Below are 23756 nucleotides of genomic sequence, written 5' to 3' on the forward strand. Positions count from 1 at the left end.
CCCGCACCCACCTGTGTGGAGACTAAATTGCCCCTAGGTGTGATTGTGAGTGCAGCTGTTTGTCTGCATGTGCCCTGCAATTGGCTGGCAACCACTGCAGAGTGTACCCCGCCTCCTGCCCGGTCACAGCTAGGATAGGCTCCAGCACTCCCCATGACCCTCGTGAGGATAAGCTGCAAAGAAAATGGATGGGTGGATGGATGGATGCATGGATGGATGGATTATGACAATCTGGAATTTGGGTACAGATTTTAGAAAAAAAAAAAAAAAAAATCACAGAAGTTGATGGCCATATAAAATGATGCGGTGGACTGCATCTGGCCAACCGCCCTTAGGTTTGCCACCTATGCTCTAGATTGTCCAAAAGTATTAATGAGCCTGAATGGTTGTTTAGATTTGGCCTGCGATTGGCTTGCAAGCAGTTTAGGGTTTCCCCCACCTCACACCCTGAGTCAGCTAGGATAGGCTCCAGCACGCCTGCGACCCTAGTGAGGATAAGTGGCTCCAAAATGGATGGATGGTCGTGACCACAATGGAAACGGTAAATAATTGAAAATTAAAAAAAAATAATAATGGAAACGTCCAGAAAGAAATCAATCAGTACTGTACAATTTGGCACTCTACTGTTGTGGAACCTACAGAGTGGCGGTGGTATCTAAAGTAAGTAGGAAGAAAAAGGGCCTTCCACAAAATGGTCAACAAAGCAGCAAAAGACAACCCTGTATAGTATTGTAAAGTTTGGTAAGGTTGTGAAGCATGCAAAAACAAAAAGCTGTTGCGATATCTACAACAAAGTTGGGGTCTTCACACAAGGTTAGAATTGTAATCGTGCCCAAAATGGAAGTGACACCATGTATTGCAGACTGGTATGGGATGGAGTTTATTTCTCATTTACATGTTCAAAAGCTATGTGGAGGCTTCCCACCCAAAAAAATGGTAAGTGGACACCCTTCTGTAAAACCCTCACCTTCTGCACCAACCAGAGTGGGATGCGTCTTAAAAGAACAGTGTAATTAGTCCGAAAGATTGTGCACACTTGGAGATTTAAGATTGATCGACGTTCCCAATAAATACATACAATCATTACTCATCACGTTAACTATTGCTAAGGAAACAATTCTATTTAACTGCCACTCGGGGACCTGGCAGTCATTGTAACGGGGGCAGGTGGGTTTTACACTTCGTTGCATGGCGTTTCTCATGAGGACGGGCTGGATGGCTGCTTGGCGTGGGGCCTCCCCTCTCATGGCCCATGGCTGCTCCCTGGGTTCCCACCCTAATAGTTCTCTTGTCAGGCGTCCTTATCCACCCTCCTTTATCAACAAATAAGGGACATTCTCCCAACCTCAGGCTGGGCTGGGACTGGCTGTATCATGGGTCTTGCGGGTTGTGGGGGCCTTCCTGTTCTCCTGGGGGTGGGGGTACCAGGGTGTGGGGCAGTGTTATTGGGTCCCTGCGGCCACTACCGGGTGGCCAGTTGTCAGGGCGCTTTGGAGGGACCAGCGGACCACCTTGGGTCCCTCGGCGTGGGATGTGTCCTGTCCACAGGGTTGCTATCAGGTAGACCCGTGGTCCTGGCTCTGTCCTCGTTTGATTGGGTGGAGTCCTTTGCCTCTACGTTGCTCCCACAGCAATTACAGGACATTTCTGTCAGTCTTTTTGCATACACAATGGTCTGAATTCACTTGGATGTGTCTGTAGGCACAGACCCCTGGGATTCTTTCACTGAACATAGGACTACTCACTTAATGCAACAAATCACTCATATATACAAAAAGTGCTTATGTATCACCCCAGTTACGTTCTCGTTCTACAGACTTCGATAATACACTTACATTACCGTGGTTTAGCCGGGTTCACGATCCTTGTCTTTGCATGTTTCTTGTCCTGTCTTATTTTGTCCTGTCCTTCCTTTCCAGGGTGTAGCGCTACAGCCTCATATCCGACATCCATATTTAGAGTTTTTGTCGTACATTTGAAATGATTCACTTCTCATTGTTTACAGTTAGTGCTTTGTCTTACTCCCCCACTGTAGATAGTCTGTTCTGCTTGACAGATCGACTGATCGTAAATAACTTACAATTAAAACACTAAAAAAATAACAGGGGAAGCTCAAAAACGACCACTGTGACACAGTAAAACTGATCCGGCATAAAGGGGATGGTGAGTCTCCATTCTTATTGATCTACCAGCCAAACAGGACACACACACACGCACACACACAGACAAAATAATAATAATAATAATAATCAATCCAATTAACAAATTTAGTACATTTTGGAATTGTCCAGAGAAGGATTCCAAAATATCTGGTCCATACCGTACCAATTCCTGAGAGACTATTCTGTCAGTATCAAACAGTCACATTTCCACCATATAAAAGATTTTAGTACTGTTCAATATGGTTGTGAAAGGTTCCAAAACAACATGTCTGCATTACATAATTTTTGGACATCCTGCTGATACCATCTATTGTGATACCCATTTGGGGCATCATGGAATAATCCAGAAATAAATCATCCATAATGTACCATTTTTCATCACCTCTCTGTTGGGGTAACAATCCCCCAATTTTATGGCATCTATAAAAACATAACCTCAGTAGTTGGGGATCTACCGGAACATCCTGTAACTGAAGTACTTGTTTGCGGGCATGACGAAAATAATTCGTAGTGTAAATTTTTTTGGGGGGGGCATCCTTTGAGATGCTTGTAAAAGATCATAAAATGGAACAATATGAAAAGGACAACATAGGCACCAGTTTGCATCAAATGGGGAGCAGGAAAAAGACTTGATGTTGGCGACGCAGGGGCCCTTAAATGTGCTTGAGGTCATGCAGCCATCCCAGTTTTCCAATAGCGGCAATAATCAATATCCACGGGCCGTCCGCTTGCCTTAACGGCGATCTTTAAGTGCGTTGACATATCCGCCAAAGCGGCCGCCACAGGCAGTCGAAACCGTGACGAGCCAGCCATTTATCGGACCCGCTCGCCAGTCACGCACCAGCAGATATAGTGGTCCCTACTAATTCCAACAGAGAGCGAAAAGCTGGAGTCAGCTGCGAACGAAAGTGAAGATGTGCAGTGCACCTAAATAACAGGGCCGGTACGTCACTGGATTACGAATTCCACGCTATAGCTCATGCGTTTTTTTCCCCCATCTCGAGCCGCACAAGACAAAACCAAAACAGGACGTAAGCACTTACATGGCATCAAGGTTACAGTCACCCGCAGTCCTACAATCCACCTGCGAGCGCAGCAGCACATGCGGCTCCGGTGGTGTCGGCAGCAGCGGACTAACCACCGCAGCAATGTGCTGCATGTGAATGTGTGTGTGTGAATGTGAGTGTAAGTGTGGGAATGTGTGTGTGTTGTGCGTGTATGTGAGTGGGTATATGTACGTGTGCGTGTGTGTGTGTGAGAGGAGACTGAAGCTGTGAGCAGCTCTCTCTCCTTCACTGTGCTGCCGCCTCGGCTGGGGCCGTCTCAATGCACAGCCTGTACCACGTCGGCAGCCAGCGGGGGGTGTTGTGTGTTTGCTTGTATCTCTGTGTGGGACAAGGGATTTTTTTTTTTAACCAATGTCAAAACATATTTTAAAAAATGGGGAAAAAACACTAACAACAGAATATAGGAGATACTGGAAAGAGAGTCAGGGGAATAACAGCTCTGATGGCTACACTAGGGAAATAGTGCATGTCAGTCCCTCAAGCCGCATTAATGTACCACCGATACCCATACCAATATCATCTGGACCTGAACCAATGCTCTGATACTACACCACCGATACCATTTTACCAGCCCGACTTACAGTATCGGTACCGGCAGGAGTAGCCATGGCAGCAGAGTGAAGACACTTCTGTGACAGTAAATAAGTACTTGCAAAAATCTAAATTTGAATTTCTTTTTACTCACACTATTTTGTAATTAAAACCGCAACATATCCACCTTAATTTGATGTTCTTCGTTTCATTTCTTTTTCGTATCCTTTCTACTGCATGTAATCCTTTTACAAAGGGCCACCATGTGGTCTAACTATGACACCAAAATAACAAATGCCTTGTGCTACAGGCCGTGTGTACATCATCCATCCATCCATCCGTTTACTTAGCTGCATATCCTCACAAGGGTCGCGGGGACTGCTGGAGCCTATCCCAGGTTTCAACAAGCAGGAGGCAGGGTACAACCCAAATTGGTCGTCAGCCAATCGCAGGGCACATCGACACAAACAGCCGCACTCACAATCACACCTAGGCGCAATTTAGAGTGCCATATTAATGTTGCATGTTTTTGGGATGTGGGAGGGAACCGGAGTGCCTGGAGAAAACCCACGCAGGCACGGGGAGAATACGCAAACATGCGAGGCCGGGATTGAACCCGGGTCCTCAGAACTGTGAGGCCAACGCTTTACCAGTTGACCCACCGTGCCACCCATGTACATCATCTGTATTGCTAAAACATGCATTTGAATGTTTAAATATCACAAATGACAAGTGTTATAGTTTAGGAAACAAATGTGTTAGTTTTTTAACAATATATTTGAAGTCAAACGTTTTTTTTAATCACACTGCAAGACGTGTCATTTACTGATACTTGAAAAAAGTGGTATCAGTGATATCATCCACCTTAAAAGCCAACGCACGGTATCGGCTCGGTACACCTTACTTTCGTGCAAAATCATCAACTACAAACATACTGCGAAACACATTTTGTCAAGAAGGCCCAAAGTGGAACGACAGGCTAGGTATCAAACGAGTGTCTCGGCACATCAGAAATTGCATCCAAGCAGGAACTAGAAATGGAACCAACTTTTGTCAACACAAAAGCATCAATTGCAAATATTCTGTGGAAACCACGCAGAACCGCACACTTTCAATGAGAGAGACATCAGCTAACAAGTGCAGTGTATTATTAAATCTGTAAGGAGGCATTTTATCCAAGGCAAGACTTAGGGCACCACTCCTGTCAAGTGGAAATCGTAAAGCTAAAGCACAGCAAGCGGGTAAGCTAATGCTCGCATATTTGGTGTGTTTTTGTTATTGCCATGAGTCGTCCTTTACCTGTGGGTCCTAGTCTATTCTCTATGGCAGTTATACAGTATTTTGTAAAAGCAATACTTCACTGATTGTCTGGTTTCAATACAAAACATGAGCGCAGCTTCTTTGATGCAGCTCTAGGCAGGCAGTACCAAGTGTGTAAAAACACATGAAAAAAATTTCTCCAGCAGCGAAGAAACGAGTCCAAGCGGGGTGGAACAGTTGGCGGAAGGTGTCTGGTGTTCTATCTGACAGAAGAGTCTCCGCTAGGATGAAGGGCAAACTTTAGAAAACAGTGATGAGGCCGGCCATGATGTACGGATTAGAGACGGTTGCACTGAAGAGAAAACAGGAAACAGAACTGAAGGTAGCAGAAATGAAGATGCTGAGGTTCTCAACTGGAGTGAGCATGTTGGATAGGATTAGAAGTGAGCTCATTAGTGGGACAGCTAAAGTTTGATGTTTTGGAGGTAAGGTTAGAGAGGATGATGCACGAGATAGGCTTGGATGGAAAAAGATGACACGCTGTGGCAACCCCTAACGGGACAAGCTGAAAGGAAAAGAAGAAGAAAAAAAGAAGTCGGTGCTGCCCCGGTACGACATTCATCCTTCGCTGAATCGGAGTGTACTCCGAGGGGCATTCAAGCGGAGTGTGAATTTTACAGAACAGCTGTTAAGACTATTTAACTTGGACATGGGAGAAAAAGAAAGAATGACAGAGAGAGAGAGAGAGAGAGAGAGAGAGAGAGAGAGAGAGAGAGAAGGAGAGCAGTGATGGGGATCAAACACAGGCTTTGAATATCAATGTAGTGCAGTCTGAAATATTCCAGAGCTGCAGTGCAGCAAAAAGCTGCGAGGAAAAGCAGGAGAGGAGACGCAGCCTGGTGCTGCGTGTACCGCCAGGTGCGGGTGGTCCGGGCATCCGCAGTGTGTTGGGCATGCCCCTTGCCTGCCACTTCATTAGGCACACCTGCATCAAATCTCAATACAAGAGCTGTATGAAGAATTCTGCCTAAATATTACGTTAGTAGTTTTTATCCGTGTGTGCTTTTATCCTTACCTCCTATCAGTATTTCAGTGCAGTTGGAGGAGATTACAATGCAAAAAGATGATTTGCGATATGATCGTTTTGTGTTAAAAGTGTGGTTATAGAATGAAATAAAAGTCTAGGCAGGATCTCTACAGGATAGAACGCTCCATCTAAGACTACGTTTTGAAGGCCCTCAAGATCTTATTTTCACTAAATGTGACCACAACGAGTGGGAAATGTGGATCTAATATTATAACACAATATTTTGAGATAGGCAGCACGGTGGAGCAGCTGGTAAAGCGTCGGCCTCACATTTCTGAGGTCCCGGGTTCAATCCCGGACCCACCTGTGTGGAGTTTGCATGTTCTCCCCGTGTGTGCGTGGGTTTTCTCCGGGCACTCCGGTTTCCTCCCACATCCCAAAAACATGCAAAATTAATTGGACGCTCTAAATTGCCCCTAAGTCTGATTGTGAATGTAGCTGTATGTCTCTATGTGCCCTGCGATTGGCTGGCGACCAGTTCAGGGTGTACCCCGCCTCCTGCCCGTTGAAAGCTGGGATAGGCTCCAGCACTCCCCGTGACCCTGGTGAGGATAAGCGGTGAAGAAAATGGATGGATGGATTTTGAGATATTTTGTGTGTTTACGTTTGGTAGACTGCATTAAAATGACCTACAGAGACCTAATCTACATGCAACAAAATAAACCATTAAATTGAATGACAGTATTTAAATTATAAAAACAATGTAGCATTGTAACAACAGATTTGGGGATTAAGTACACTTTTTACAGATGATTCACGTATTTTCTGGGGAAACTAATACTTTTTTAAAAGATCCACTGTCTACCCAGGCTATTGATAGTTTTAAGAAAGTCAAACTTAGGATCTTTCGAAATCCTTTTGAAGGCCACCGCAATCAAATAAAGACGATATCTTCATGAAATGAGAACACGAGCGGGGAGCGATATGGGCTATTTCTGATATTACAATACTGAAAGAAATATTAAGTTAATAACGACTTGTAATTATTGTAATTGTTACCTTTTAATGATGTCTTCATGTGAGATTCAGATGTGTCATGCTTAAAGATAATTAAGCTCATTGTGGAAAATGTAATTTAACACGTGCTGGAATTTGGTGAAAGTAGCTCATGGTAGCATAGCATAAATTCACAAAAAAACATAAAAGCTGGAATGATGGGGATGGTCCCACAAAGATAGAAAGGCAAGAAAACATACTTACACACACAACTCTCAAGTCATGTCATTCTCAAGGGGACGGTTTGTTAACCTTGTGGTTAAATCTCCAATACTGGTCATGACTAACCATCAGTCGATAACCATTAGCCTTATTAATTGCACGAGCTTCAAACTATCTCCCAAGTGCTGTAGTAAAATGATACCAGTTGTGCGTGTAGTGTGCGTACACACATGTGAGATGTTAATGAGATGGCTCCCAGAGGTGGACCCTCTCTCACTCATCGTATTAAGTGACTCCTACGTTCCTCCTCACACAGGTCATGGAGAACTTTCTGTACCAAGGACAGCCTTACAACCAATGTTCCCTCTAAGCTGCACAACTGCGCATTTGCGCACATGTTGCACACTCTCATCATAGAGGAAAACAGATCCAGCACAGTGAACTACAGGCTGATGCCCTTAAAAAAAAAAAAAAAAAAAAAGTGGCAGCACACGGTCTCTCACAAAGAGCTGCTGCTCGGCCACACCGGCCCACACACTCTACTTCCTAGTTTACCTGACACCGCCCCCCTCCATTATAAAGGGGTACATACTTACAAACAACGGGTTATGTGAATAAGAGAAGAAAAAGTGGTGAAACTCGACAAGATTATCCCTTCTTTTGAGTAAAAAAGGTCTGGTCTGAAGCCAAAGTAGAAAGTGCAGGATGAGATGGTGGATAATGTTAAAATTCCACCTTGGAACAGCCTAATCAAGGATGGAAGCACATATGATACAATGCACAAAAAGCTAATTGTGTATTTTAAATCTAGGAGGCAACATAACATTAACCCTATAACTGTTTGGGAGTATCATTCAGCTTTCAGCAACCATTCCGAAAGATATTGTGCAAGCAATAATTCAGTTTTACACCAAAAAAAAAAACAAATATTGTGGGTGAAAAAAAAAAATGAAACAAAGTTGGAAGCAACATTTCAAATTTATAGTTAATAGTTGGCTTGGTATGTATTTGTATTCTAATGTATACTTTTGTTTGTTGACATTTTCAGTGTAAATTAGTAAAAAAAATGTTCTTAAAAATGTTCTGATGGGAATTTAATCTGAACCTTTTAATGAGCCATCTAACTTCAATGGATTACACTGATTGACCACAGTGCATACATCTGATGTTGCTCATAGTGGTCAAAGGGGGCGCTCAAGGTCTGAGTGTTTTTGCTCAGATGCGTCAAAAATTAGAGGGAACATTGCTTACAACGTCAGCTAAACGAGAAGGCGCACATCGAAGACCACCGGACGCACACCTTGTTTGCAGTTTTGAGCCAGTCAAAGGAAAGAGGAAAATGACAAGTACATTAAAGCTAAGTACATACAGTAGAAATGCTTCCAGGGTGTACAGTGACCTGTATTCAGAAACCAGTATGAGTCAAAGAATATGATGTACTGTATTTGATTGTGTTAGAGGACGTAATATTTTCTTTACAGTGAGAGCTGTTGAATTCAAATATGCACGTTAACATGGAGGTCTGGCAGTGAATGAGAATTTAACGCCGACTAAACATCAGTCCCTTGCCTTAAAGGAGAAGGCCTTGTCCCTAAAGAAATACATAAGTTCTGTCTGAGTCCAAGTCATTTGCAAAAGAGCTGGAAATGAAAGTAAACTTGGGAGTCACTTTAAAGACAATATTGGCTGAATGAATTTTATGTATTTCCATAGGAAAGAATCAACTGAGCACATAGAAAGTGTACGTGCACAAAGACCGGATATGATTACTCGGTGAGATGTAAAGCAAGCAGCAGCGTGCTCTAACACGAGTTCACTGCAGCGCCCAAAGCGCGCTGACAACGCCGTCGCTTTAAATCATGACTAATGGAGCAACAGAACGCCAATAAATTCAAACAAAACTGAAGCTCAACTTCCAAGACACTGCAGCAGAGAGAAATCATCTTTGGAACTGGCTGTACAATTATATGAAGAAATAGATTGAGCAAATCGATAATTACCGCCTTGGCCACTGCGCTCCTTGCGCTCACCACCGTACTAAATTACTAAATGGCAGCAATGAATAATCACGTACATCATTCTCTCGAGGCATCTTAAAATTTGATGACTGCCATGTCAGCCTCTGTGTGACATATTGATGGGTACCAACGATCAGCCTATTCCTACGTTTACTCCGGAAGGAAGGAACCATAAACCTCACGCTAAACGGGAAGCAAAACAAAAATAAAGAAAACACAAATGTTAAATAAGTCAATTGTAAACTTTCAAATATCAGAGCATTTATCTGTTCTGTCTGTTTTCAGATGCCACTGCCTTAGACAGATGAACAAAGACATATTGTTTGTTGTAAATAAATCACATTTTGACCAAATGAGTGAAATTTGATCATTTCCCGCAGCACACAAGAAGAGCTCTTCTCATTCTTTTCCCTTCGGCTTGTCCCGTTAGGGGTCGCCACAGCGTGTCATGATTTTCCATCTAAGCCTATCTCCTGCATCTTCCTCTCTGACCCCAAATGCCTTCATGTCTTCCCTCACAACATCCATCAACCTTTTCTTTGGCCTTCCTCTCGCTCTTGGCCTGGCAGCTCCAACCTCAGCACCCTCTTACCAACATACTCACTCTCTCGCCTCTGGACATGTCCAAACCATCGAATTCTGCTCTCTCGAACCTTACCTCCAAAACATCCAACTTTGGCTGTCCCTCTAATGAGCTCATTTCTAATCCTATCCAACCTGCTCACACCAAGCGAGAACCTCAACATCTTCATTTCTGCCACCTCAAGTTCTGCTTCCTGTTGTTTCTTCAGTGCCACTGTCTCTAATCCGTAGATCATGGCCGGCCTCACCACTGTTTTATAAACTTTGTCCTTCATCCTGGAGACTCTTCTGTCACATAATACACAAGAGCTCTCACAGTACACTAATGTGCCACAACACACTGGTTGGGAATCACTGCTGTACTCTCTCCAGTGTGTCCTTGGTCTGTTTAAATGTAGCAGATGCCAAAAGCCAAGTTTTTATAAATTGTACAGGAACAAAATGGGCACATACACACTGTTTGTCTCGCCCTCTCTTGAAGCCCTGAGACTGACTCACGCAACCCCTGGCTTCAAGCGAATCCAGGTAAAAAAATTAAAAAAATAAATAAATAAAAAAATAACTACATTGGGGGGGACTATATGTGTACACATTTTTCAAAATACAGTAATTTTGAACAATGTTATTGGTATATCATAATTTATGTCAAGAGAAACTGGACTTTAAAAACAGCTACTAAGAACAAACGCAGTAAAAGAAGAAAATAGGAGGACACAAACAAATTCAGGATTCTTCTGTCCAACAAGTGGTAAGATGCCACAAGTTCATTCCTTGAAGAATTTATCGTAATTTCTTTTTTCATACGCTTTCAACCCTGTGGTTTATACGGTGATGTGGCGCTAGCGTTAGCACGGCACTAACGTTATAAGCCTCGGTACACAGAAAGAGTTTCACGCTAGCACCGCACTAACAGCAGTGTCGCGCTAAGGCTAGCGGCGTGCTAGCGTTAAAATCTTTCTGTGTAAAGAGGGTTCTAACCAAGTGCACTCTGTAGGCCGGGAATTACAGTACATGTCTCAGGAAGTGCAACTGTTTTGGTTAGCAAACTGCATTTTAAAAAGTGTGAATATTTGTTTTCCCGATGCAAAATCTCAGTGACTTTATCAGCTTGCATATGACAGTGACATCGAAGCCAATAAAATATTTGACCGTGTGTCGTAACAGATGGTCTTACCCGTCAGCTTGTGGTCGACTGACATTTTTACATTTCTACAATATTTTCATGTGAATGATGTTGTTTACATTTATTTATTTGGTTCCTATAATTGTGTCTCCACTTTAGCTTCGTGGTAAAGAATACACTGCTTTAGGTGGAACAGTAGTCAAAATTGCCCCCCACCCCACCTCCTCGGTAAAATATCATCTCCATTACTCATTGTGCAAAAAAATGTGACATTTATACACAGGTCGCTGCCATTTTTGCAGGGGCGATAGGCATCAAGTTGGATCGAGTCTGAAGTGTTTGGGAAATGCGGGTCACAATCGCAGCTACAAAGTCATGTCAAGGTACTTCGTTAAAAGGTTTATTTGTATATTTTGTACCGTAGAGCACTGTATTTAGTACAAATTCTACTGTAGCATTAGATGTGTCACAATACGTGATTCCTCTCAAGCATTTGTAAAGAAATGCAGTGAAACTAATGATATGTGTATGATTGAATGTCGTGAAAGGGAAGTGTATGATTCTAATATTAAATAAAGATGCAAGCAGGGCTTGAAAGGAGATTTCTTGTGTCATGGCAAATTTTTCCCACTTTATCACCACCCACCTGTTTTGTGTCCCTAATTCCGATTAAGGCTCATTGGACGAATTCCCCCAGAAGAGCTGATTCAAGTACGACCTTCGTAATTGGCCAAAATTTAAAAAATAGGCACTTTGAGCCAAAATGGAAAAATTCTTGTTCAATTTCGGGTTATGGGGCCTTCAAACTTTTTCAGGTGTCTTGTCACGACAGATGATTGGATTTTATGTTGATCAATGGGAGCAGGGACAAATTTCAAATTTTAAAGGAACTACTAAAAAGTCTTTTTGGGGGGCAGCAGGGGTGTTATTGCATTCATGCTTGGATTTGTGCTTGCTACATCAATTTTAGTTTGGTGGTCTCGGGACATTTTGATGACACCTTGTCACAAGCATGTTATTACGAAACCTTTTAACTCAATGGTAAAAAACACGGATTACCTGTAAGCACTAACATTATATATGATTTCCTGCTCAGGTTTTTGAATAGCGTAAAAGTTTAGCAAGTGTATCCTTCCACATATTCGTTGCGCTGCTTTTTGTGCTCAACACATTCCACTCCAAAAGATTTTGCTGCTTTCAAAAAAGTTCCTGTTGCTATGCAACTGATCTGCCTGGCGCCAAGAACAGTGTTAGCTCACAGCGGCTACGTGGAGCGCTACACGCACACGCGCAGGCACACACGCAGTAAGCTGTGCAGAATGTAGGCTAATGCTGCACTTGTTCAAAGAGATTGGACTATTAAAAGTTCAACAAGAAGACGTGTGTAGTCTGAGCTCATATCGTTACAGGTTTTTTCATGCTTTTTACACACACACACACACCACACACACACACACGTATAAACACACGTTATTTTGTATTTTTTAAACTACGAGAGCACACTAGCATAACCTTTTCCCCACCACACATCACTCATTTGACGTTAGCAGGGCCACACAAGATCAATAAAATTAAATTAAATTCCAATTCATCTAACTCGTATTGAAGCAGTATATACAGTGAAGAAAATAAGTATTTGAACACCCTGCTATATCGCAAGTTCTCCCAGTTAGAAATCATGGAGGGGTCTGAAATTTTCATCGTAGGTGCATGTTCACTGTGAGAGAAATAATCTAAAAAGAAAAATCCAGAAATCACAATGTATGATTTTCTAAAATGACTTATTTGTGTGATAAAGCTGCAAATAAGTATTTGAACACCAGAGAAAACCCATATGAATATTTGGTACAGTAGACTTTGTTTGCAATTACAGAAGTCAAACATTTACTGTAGTTGTTCACCAGGTTTGCACACACTGCAGGAGGGATTTTTGCCCACTCCCCCACACAGATCTTCTCTACATCAGACAGGTTTCTGGGCTGTCGCTTAGAAACAAGGAGTTTCAGCTCCCTCCAACGATTTTCTATTAGGTTTAGATCTGGAAACTGGGTAGGCCACACCAGAACCTTGATATGCTTCTTACGGAGCCACTCCTTGGTTTTCCTGGCTGTGTGGCTGGCTCATTATCATGTTGAAAGACCCACGGCACGACCCATCTTCAATGATCTGATTGAGGGAAAGAGGTTGTTCCCCAAAATCTCACAATACATGGCCGCGGTCATCCTCTCCTTCATACAGTGCAGTCGTCCTGTTCAATGTACAGAAAAACACCCCCAAAGCATGATGCTACCACCGCATCCTTCACAGTAGGGATGGTGTTCACTATTCGTCTTCCTCCAAACACGGTTAGTGGAATTATGACCAAAAAGTTCCATTTTGGTCTCATCTGACCACAAAACTTTCTCCCATAACTCCTCTGTATCATCCAAATGGTCATTGGCAAACTTAAGACAGGCCTTGACATGTGCTGGTTTAAGCAGGGGAACCTGCATGATTTCAAACCATGACGTCTTAGTGTATTACCAACAGTCACCTTGGACAAATGGTGGTCCCAGCTCTTTTCAGGTCATTGACCAAGTCTTGTCGTGTAGTCCGGTCTGATTCTTCACCTTTCTAAGGATCATTGAGACGCCACGAGGTGATGTCTTGCATGGGGCTCCACTCCAATTTGAGATTGACCGTCATGTTTAGCTTCTTCCATTTTCCAATGATTGCTCCAACAATGGAGCTTTTTTCACCAGGCTGCTTGGCGATTTCTCCGTAGCCCTTGCCAGCAGTGTGGAGTTGTACAATTTTATCTCTGGTGTCTTTGGGCAGCTCTTTGGTCTTGGCCATGTAACAATTTTGAGTTTTACTGATTGTATGGGGTGGACAGGTGTCTTTATGCAGGTAATCACCTCACAAAGGTGCATCTGATTCAGGATAATACATGGAGTGGAGATGGACATTTAAAGGTGGACTAACAGGTCTTTGAGGGTCAGAGTTCTAGCTGATGGACAGGTGTTCAAATACGTATTTGCAAATGTATCACACAAATAAATCATGAAAAAAAAAAAATCATACATTGTGATTTCTGGATTTTTCTTTTTAAATTATCTCTCTCACAGTGGTCGTGCACCTATGATGAAAATTTCAGACCCCTGCATGATTTCTAAGTGGGAGAACTTGCAATATAGCAGGGTGTTCAAATACTCATTTTCTTCACTGTAAAAGTTGGATCACATGGGGGAAAAAAAAAACAATACAACAACTAGTGCTGTTCGCTTGTTTGCCCCCATCCGTTCCGATTTGAACATTTACATAAACCAACAAACAACTGATAAAATACAACAACTCGCATGCTCACTAGCTTGCCACTGCATAACTTGAGCTTTCTCTCGCTCTCTTTGTCTGTCTCCGTCTCTCATTCACGGTCACATCAAGGGCAACGGCTCCCTTGGAACAGCACAGCTCGTCATTGGAGAGTAGGAGGAGGAGGAGGAGGAGGAAGAGGAAATAGTGATTTCTCACGGTGACGATCACACTTGAAAGGCAGACGGGAGGCTAGTGTAAAAGAAAAACCTCAGCAGGAAAAAAACATACACAGCGCACACAACAAAGGGAATTCAGAAAAAGGAAGGACAATGAGAAATGGGAGATGCTTTCATGATAACGGAGATGTTAATGTCCCTGCTGGTGTTGACGATGACGATGATGACCGTAATGGTGATGATAATGAAGAAGAGGAGGAGGAGGAAGAGGATGCACTGCGGTAACGCAAGGGAGGTGACAAGGTGGGATGAAGATGTGAGCGGGCGGATTCAGAGGAAAGAGCGAGAGGATGCAGATGAGGCCGAGATCCAACTTATTATCAAGAATTGAAGAAAAAGCAGACGGTGACCCCAGCGAGGGTCCTCAAAAGTGTCGGTGGGCTTGGAGGGATTCCAAGCAATCAGGCGCTAATGTACCAACACCCCAAAGTAAAAGAACTAAAAGAAATATAAACAGTGAAGGTTCTGGTCTCAAGAAGGCAGTTCTAGTTCAAGGAGCACACAAAAAGGGACGGAAAGTACACATAATATTAGGTAAACATGTCACTATTCCTACAAAGATAATCAAATTTACACTTGTCAGAGAGTTATTCATTTAATGCTTTATTACAGCTTTATTACAATTGTTGAATTACATACCTAAGCTATTATCCAAATATATACCTACCTACTTAAAATATCTGTGATCCATTTATATGCCTACCTACCCATCTAAGCTACCACTTACACTGACAAAAAGTACCTACCGTAATTTTCATTTGCCCAACGAAAAGGTGCTAAACAATCGCAATTTTTGAAAAAAAGCCTGTGAAATGTGATCTGATTGTAACCAGATAGTAGATAGAGAACATAATCTACCTACGAAATTTCATTTTCTAGTCCTTTTAAACATTCTCCATTCTGATCGTATTCGGTATGATTTCTGACCATCATAAAAGACTTGAAATTATTCATTTCGTGACCTCGTCGATCTAATGGAGTCTCTCATGGACCAGCACACAGGAAGTTACACATACGCAAAACCTGCTCTTCTATCGTAACCAAAACAGTGGCGTCCATTAATTATTCACACGGCGCCCGAGTCCAGTGGGGTGACACTTTTGGAGCACGACCTTGCGAAAACCAGCGCGTTGGTCGGCGTTTCACACCTCGACGTGCTTCCGCCCGCCTGCTCCCAACGAAGACAAGATTTATTTTTAAAACTTCGCCATATGCTGTTTAAGGCCCAAAGGCATTTGGGAGATCTTGTGAGGTGCAACCAGGTCTTTATCAGTTGGACCTTTGACAGATAACTTACGATCAACATGCCTTCAAGTAATACAGTGCACAATTTAGATGCTCACACTGAGAGTGACATGAGGTAAGTGCAAGGCCACATCATTAGCTAACTCACACACTTGAGTTTTACAAACTGTTTCAAATTACACATTACAATAAATTAACTTTGCTCCAAGCCTCAGTGAAAAGCTAATATAGCATTTAGCCGAGCACAAAAGCCATTAAGTGGCACCACTGTGACTTAAAAATACCAAATTCAGACAAAAGAGCAAAACTTACGGAAATCTCTTCCTCCTTTTGCGTCAGTGGAGTGCATTTATACTCAATAAAATGGAAACCATCTGCGGTTTAACATGTACTCATTTGCTTCCGGGTTCTGGAGTATTTGGTTTTTCAAACGCCCCGAAATACCTTACAGCAACTCCTCCGCGCAAATATTGACACAAGTCGGTGTGTAGAGTAGTTTAACGTTTTACATATCGTGTATTCCTTCAAATTAGCGGGACGTTCACAGCTTTAACCAAAAGGCAGCTGTGAATGTGGAGTTATTTATGCGGCAAACATAGAATAACTCTGGTTATCTAGCTATCCCTCTATCTCAACAACATTGACAATGTGAGCAGAAAATACTCTACATATGAGTAAAACTTTTTTTTTTCTTCATAAATTAACTTACACCTCCTGCTCACGTTCAACACATTTAAATGCGCATTGTGAATGTGAAATATTCCCAAACTGCTCTCATGGGTGACATTATCTGTCTACATCTGATGCTGCGTGTTTTTGTTCAGATATTTTGCTTTAGCAACACGTAAAGGCTAAGAACACGCTAAGCCACATGCTGTAGATGGCATATGTTAGCCAAGATGTGCCAATACTGTTTCCAATTCTCACATGTGGAAAGAGTGGGAAAGTTTGGGACATCAGATGATAACTTTGGTGACAGTTTGGACCTACGGGCTAGTTGTCAATGTCAAAAATTTAATGGCTCCTAGAATATATATGTGTTAATAGTATACACACTCCGGGCTAAGCACTCAGATATCAGATTAAATAACACACATTTGCAACATTGGTACAAAAATTAAGTGATACAGCCGTACCCAAATTAAAATGGTTGTAGTGGAGAACGCACACATTCATTTTCCATTGCGGGGGGCAAAATTGAAATCGATCCACGGCGGTTCTTGCGAATTTGAAACAGCCAGATGTAATAGTTTGACTTTTTAACGGAAGATTCACAATTATTCGGGTGTTATACTGTTTTTTTACAGGAAATAACAAATCATTTAATGATCTGGAAAAGTGGTGGACCAGCCTACGCACTTCCTTTCATGCTGTATTAGTATTAGCATCAGAGCCACTGAAAATGTACTGACGAATACGTCACAAACTTTGCCGAGCACTCAAATTCGTTATGGTAATTTGCTTTGAAGTTAAATGACATCAAAATATGGAATTAACTCTGCTTAACTAATACACTAGCAAAATCCATAGTTACATGCAGGGTGTCAGTTTTTTTCTTTTTTTTACTATGCTTATTGTTTTTACTGCTACGCAGAGAACAAACTATATAATTTTTAGTGTACCTAATATTGTTAATATTCTGACTATCTTACGGTTAATTATAATTCCTCAGCAGGCACTTCATATAGTACCATTCTTCCATTTTTTTTTTTTAACATCAGCTGTCATTAGTGGCGGCTAATCCACAAAGAGTGAACCGGTTCAACTCACGTGGCAAATTGCTATTTTAGAAGCATTCGCCAGGTAAGTCGGCATCGAGATCGTCCGCCGAGAACGGACGGCGCGCAATTTGGGCTCCTCGCTGCACTTGGGCTCGCGGGCCTGCACCACGCGGTGCAGCGAGTGCATGGGGGTCGTTGATTGTATCTTTAATGGCCAGTGTGTGGACGCAGCATTAGCATGGTCAAGTTATTTGCTCTCAGGGGCTATTTCCACTGACTGAACAGCATTTTTCCGTTCACTCCTTGAAACGCATGCGAAGAAAATGGCGAGTCTTTGTTACATTACTAATAACAAGAGAGAGTGCTGATTGCAGTTTAGTCTACTTATTGGTAACAGGACCCCTGTGAGCATAGAGAGCAAGAAGACATACACGTTAACCTGAGAAATATTTTCCATTTCTGAGGTGAGAATTAATGCTTTGTCATGGCACCTCACAAACAGTGTAACAAGGAACTACACAACAGTCCACAATGTAACAAAGTGATAACAACATTCCTGAATTGCTTTCTGGGTGCCACGTAAATCAAAGGGGGAAAAAAAAAAGATCTAGCTTTTTGCATCGTTATCTGCCTGGTGAAACGGATAGACCACCTACAGCATGATGCAGTGATGAAGACCACCAGTACATGATGAAAAGGCGGTGGTGAGTTTTATGAAGTACGAGATGGATCAAGCTGATATTGTGCTGAAGTCAAGGATGATTTACTGCACGACTGCCACGGAACGAAAATCCCACCAGAACTCACTTCCTCATCTCCGTACAACAACCACTTATCCCTATCTTTGGTACGAAGCTAAAAAAATTAAAATGAAAAATACACACAAAAGGCTCGCACAACATGAACTAAAATAATTAATCAGGACCCTCCACAAATGTGTCAGGTAGGATTTGCTTATCCTGCATTTTAGACATTACAAAGCCTGACCTCAAAGTGTTTCAGATGAATCTGCACAAATTAAATTGGATTGCGACTTAATGGCAGTTTAACATATTTCCTCAAATAGTGTGTGAATAGTGTTTGACTTAATTTCCTTGCTCAACAACAGGGAGAAATTTACCATTGAACTGAATTGCTCTCTGAATGTTCTGAGCTGCTCTTTCAATGCCAGTTTTGAGTCCATTGCGGTCGCCTGGTTGGAGTCAGTCTAATATTTTTACTCAAATAATTAATTATTATGACCATGCTGATCGATACGAGGAATAGTGCCGATAGTGCCAAACGATACTAATTGAGTTTATCACCATGCTGAGCCTTTCCTGACACACCAACCTCCCCCGGTTGCTTGAATTCTACAATTCACTAAGAAATGATAAACAAAGTGTCACTCTTCACATATGGAGAATATTTCCGGAAGAACTCTAAATGACACTCTGCAGGTGCAGGCACTGGCTCAAAAAGTTAGTAGACACCATATCTGACCACTATGACACCACCTAGAGAGTTAATTAAACACCATATTAGCATTCAGCTGGCATGATTGCGAGAAATTGTTGATGATGTTTCGAAGAGCCTTAATAGGCCAAAAGATGACAAATACAGGAAGCCAAATTTAAGTAGTCGCTACTATGAGTTAATGTACTCTCTCCCCAGGTTTAGACACCAGTCCAAGATTGCATATTAGCATTCTGTTAGCTGTTAGCATTCAAATGTAACTAGCAAAAAGACTGATTTTTGTCAGCCATTCATAATGTTTTTCAAACGTCATTTTGCTAAGTAGTTTAATGTAAGTGGCCACACCCATGATCGAACAATGGCTCAGCAGGTGTGGGTAGATTACCCACGTTAGTCTAAAACTGTAAGAGATTGTCTTTTGCTAACTAAAATAGCAAAAGGTGAGAAACTCAAGCTGGGTCGCCACCATCATGAGCTGGTAAGGTTGACAGGTGCAAGAAACCATATTTGGATATGATCACACTGTAAGTCAAGCCAATGCTGAATGTAACGTACAGCATTTGATTGTTTCCATGTGGGTCCAATTTCCCCACCCCAACCCCCCAAATCTGACCTCATAGGAAAGATGGGTTTACAAATACCAGTAATGACACACAAGATGGTAGACAAGGGAATTGTGGTGACGTCATCGGAAACCTATGTATACCGATCTATACGTCATCAAAAAGTGAAAACTCTGTCAACAACCACATAAAAAGATCAAACTTAGAGAAATCTGAGTGTGGCATCATGTGCCACACTGTGAAAATAGTCCAAGTCATGTTTATATTAGCTTACAGCTACCGCTGTGGCTAGAAAGTGTTTGTGTGCAAAGTTTGAAACGTTTCCAAAAGCAATTTTGCTGCTTAAACTAGGTAAAAGACAAAGCTAAAGCCAAAAAGGACCCCACCGTGGGTTGGCATCAGCTACTTTAACATTAGTCTCCAAGTGGCACGATATGGAGGGATTTTTTGATACTTTTCCAAAAGTTTTCTTTTGCTAGCTAAGTTAGCCAAAAAAAAAAAAAAAAAAAACTGACAAAAATGAATGAAAGCTCTGTTGGCTACCACCATGAGCTAATGCCAACTCTGATGGGGGATTTGAATGCAACACGTGATCGACTTATGATTGTTTTTACCGCGTTGTCTCTCTACGTTCACACTCACTCTTCAAAAAATAAATACCGTATCTATCCATTTTCTTACACGTTTATCCTCACCAGTGTCGCACTGGAGCCCATCACAGTTGACTTTGGGGTGAGATGCAGGGTATACCCAGGACCGGTCACCGGCCAATCACAGTGAAAACAAAAACATCTGCCTGCTTTGTAATTCCCCATTGGACACACTTTGTAAACTGGGTTGAGTAGGAAAGGCAAATATTTACCAAAGGAAAGTGTGTTTCCCTACCCAAACAGAAAAGTAGAAAAAAATAATAAAAAAATGCAGTGCTAATTCTAACATTTTTCTTTTAACTTTTTTTTTAAACAACACAGGAAATTGAGTTTTACACTAATCTCCATAAGTGAAAGGTAATAAAGTCATCTTAGAGCTGTTTAACTTGGGAAAATATATTAAAAAGTACCTCCCCCCACCCCAAAAAAAAAAAAAAAAAAAAATTGCAGTCCACATGACAAAAATGACAATTTAATGCCTCCCCTGCGCAATTACGCGGTACTCACAAGAGCAAACGGCAGGTCCTGCTCCGGATGCCCTGTGGTATCCTTCGGGTGCTCGTTGCTTGCTGGCTCACCTGCGGGACTCCAAAAGCAATGTGGCGCTTGAGGCTTGGGCTTTTCCCTCTCGTATGCACCGCGGCGAAGGCATCATGAGAGGCTGAAACTGAAGCAACACATGGAGGAAGAGGACGTGCAGGAGGGAGGGACGCCGGGAGGGAGTGAGGAAGGAAAGTACTGTAGTGGACATTCACTGTACATGAGGTTTTCTCTCAATAAAGTTCACGGGGATATTTGAAAATATATTTTTGCGTAAAAAAAGTTACTGTTGTGTGAGAAAACTAAATTAAAGTAAAACTACTCTGCCTGTGAAAAACAGGTAATAGCGAGGGAAGAGGATGGTATTTGCTCAGTGATACTGACACCTAGTGTATTTCTACCAAAAGGATTATAGCTACATGGTACTTACGTTAGTATCGTGAAATCCTCCCATCCTCATTAGGGTCGGTTGGGAGTTAGAGTCCATGTCAGCCGGTTTTGGGGTAAGAGGCTGGTACACTCTAGATTGGTTGGCAGCCAATCATAGTTTACACATCAACAAGGATTCACATGCACATGTGTGGAAATTTTGCACACTTCAATTACCCTTTGGTGACTTTTGGCAAAGGCAGCACAGTAAACCCAGGATGAGGCATAGAGGTTAGATTGTGATGGTCTGACTGTCACGTCCCATCGGAAACGAGAGTAGGACCCAAATGCAGGAACTCGGAAGACGCAAGGTAGTTCAAGAAGAGACACGTTTATTACATGCAGAGGTAGGGGATCGAGCAGGCAGTCCGGTGCAGCAGCGGTAGTTGGGACGTCGGGCGAAGAGAGTAGATGAGCGGACAGGCAGGAGTCGGTACACAGGAGAACAATCAAAGCAGGCAGAAGTAACGAAGGAGTCAGGCTTACAAGGTTGGTCGGAGAATGGACGAAGGTCAGTACACACAGGTTCAATCAGGGATACCGGAGCACACGAACGGGACATGAAGATCATACGAACTGGCGCCGGCCAGTTGTCATCGCGGTCATATAAATCCATAGCATGATCAGGCTGCATGAGGCGCAGGTGTACATCTTCCAATCAGCGGACCTGCGCGGACACCCGCACAGCTCGTGCTGGAGCGGCAGGATCATGACAGTACCCCCCCCCCCTCCCAGACGTGCCTAAACGAAAAAACAGACAATAATTAACACAGGCAGGGGTGGGCGGAAGAGGTGTCCGGAGGATGGCACGCCCCCACCCCGAACCCCAGTCTGGTGGCCATCCAGGCCACCAAACACAAGGCGTCTGGGTGGACAGGTCAGGAGGACGACCCGGACGCCAAGCACCAGGGTCCCCAAGGGGCGATTCGGGCGGACGACCTCTGTGAGGAACCAAATGGCGAAGCAGGAACCAGAAGGAGGCAGGCCACTGCTCCGGACGAGAACCTCCCACGCCGTCGTTGCAAGACGACCAGGGATTGGTCGCCACCGAGGCTTGGTCAGTAGGCAGCCATGGATTGGTCACCAACGAGGCCAGGTCATGAAGCGGCTGGGAGCCATCTGGAGCGAATAGGATGATGGAGAGAAGGAGCAGAGCCATGACCGCCATCCCGAAGTCTCTCCAGCTCCAGGGTGGCTCCACAGAACTCCCCAGCTCCTCCTGGACAGGAACGTGAGAAGGCGGCGACACCATCGCCCCCTCCTAGACAGCAACGTGAGAAGGCGGCGACACCATCGCCCCCTCCTGGACAGCAACGTGAGAAGGCGGCGACACCATCGCCCCCTCCTGGACAGCAACGTGAGAAGGCGGCGACACCATCGCCCCCTCCTGGACAGCAACGTGAGAAGGCGGCGACACCATCGCCCCCTCCTGGACAGCAACGTGAGAAGGCGGCGACACCATCGCCCTCTCCTGGACAGCAACGTGAGAAGGCGGCGACACCATCGCCCCCTCCTGGACAGCAACGTGAGAAGGCGGCGACACCATCGCCCCCTCCTGGACAGCAACGTGAGAAGGCGGCGACACCATCGCCCCCTCCTGGACAGCAACGTGAGAAGGCGCGACACCATCATCGCCCCCTCCTCGACAGCAACGTGAGAAGGCGGCGACACCATCGCCCCCTCCTGGACAGCAACGTGAGAAGGCAGCGTCAGTGTCACCGTCGCCACCTCTTGGACGTGAACGTATGGGCGTGCTCGTCGCCGACAGAGGAGGAGTGTGGAGCGTCCGCGGGACGGTCGCCGACGAAGCAGGAGTGTGGAGCGTCCGCGGGCCGGTCGCCACTGGTACTCCAGAGCACGGACGAGAAGCGGCTGTGGAGACGTCGCCACCTCCTGGACAGCAACGTGAGGCGGCATCGGGTCGGTCCCCACTGCCACGTGAGCTTGCAGTGCATCCGTTGAAACAGCAACATGGGCGTGGCGCAGTGGCGAATCCGTTTCCAGGGCAACGTGAACGAGAGTCGGCAGAGAGTCAGTCAAAACTGACACGTGGGCGTGTCTCGGGAGCGGTTCAGTTCCGACTGCCGCGTGAACTCTGCTCGGAACAGCCAAAACCTCGACGTGGGAATGGCGAGGAGGCGGGTCAGTTTCCACAGCTACGTGCGCTTGGCGAGGTGGCGAGTCCGTACCCACTGCGACGTGCACTTGAGGTGGCGAGTCCGTTCCCACTACGGCTTGCACTTGGCAAGGGGGGGGGGGGTCGGTTTCCACGGCAACGTGAACCTGAGCAGGCGGAGAGTCAGTCGAAACTGACACGTGGGCGTGTCTCGGGAGCGGGTCAGTTCGAACTGCCACGTAAACTTGCATCAGCAGCGAGTCTGTCGCCGTTGCGACGTCAGAGTAGCTCGACTGGTTCGCCCATCCTTGCCGGACCTGGGCCGTGAGAGCCACCAATTCGACGCTCTGCCGCTCTATCTCCGCCCGCATTTCACGGTAGAACGCCTCGTGATTTTGCGGCTCCTCCTCCCTCTGGGCTGGAAGCTTCGCCACCAGCTGCGGGTCTGCGGGCTTCGCCGTTGCCGGCGAGGAGTGGGAAGACTGTGTCTTAGTTGCCACGCAGTGGGAGGCACAAGGG

General features: G+C 44.1%; 1 protein-coding gene across 8 annotated transcripts in view; it reads right to left on the bottom strand.

The window, feature by feature from the left end:
• Positions 1-21369, bottom strand: part of atp2b2 (ATPase plasma membrane Ca2+ transporting 2) — a 115719-nt gene extending 94350 nt beyond the window's left edge. For 3 of the 8 annotated variants that reach the window (XM_061831482.1, XM_061831480.1, XM_061831487.1), the window contains exon 1: positions 3206-3463. The gene's annotated coding sequence lies outside the window, so the exon portion shown is untranslated. Of the gene's footprint in view, positions 1-3205; positions 3464-20659; positions 20820-21122 lie in introns of those variants that run through there. The other 5 variants (XM_061831481.1, XM_061831483.1, XM_061831486.1 and 2 more) reach the window with 5 other exon arrangements.
• Positions 21370-23756: the final 2387 nt, after the last annotated feature.

The sequence above is a fragment of the Syngnathoides biaculeatus genome, chromosome 10 (assembly GCF_019802595.1).
Source record: "Syngnathoides biaculeatus isolate LvHL_M chromosome 10, ASM1980259v1, whole genome shotgun sequence".
Lineage (NCBI taxonomy): Eukaryota > Metazoa > Chordata > Actinopteri > Syngnathiformes > Syngnathidae > Syngnathoides > Syngnathoides biaculeatus.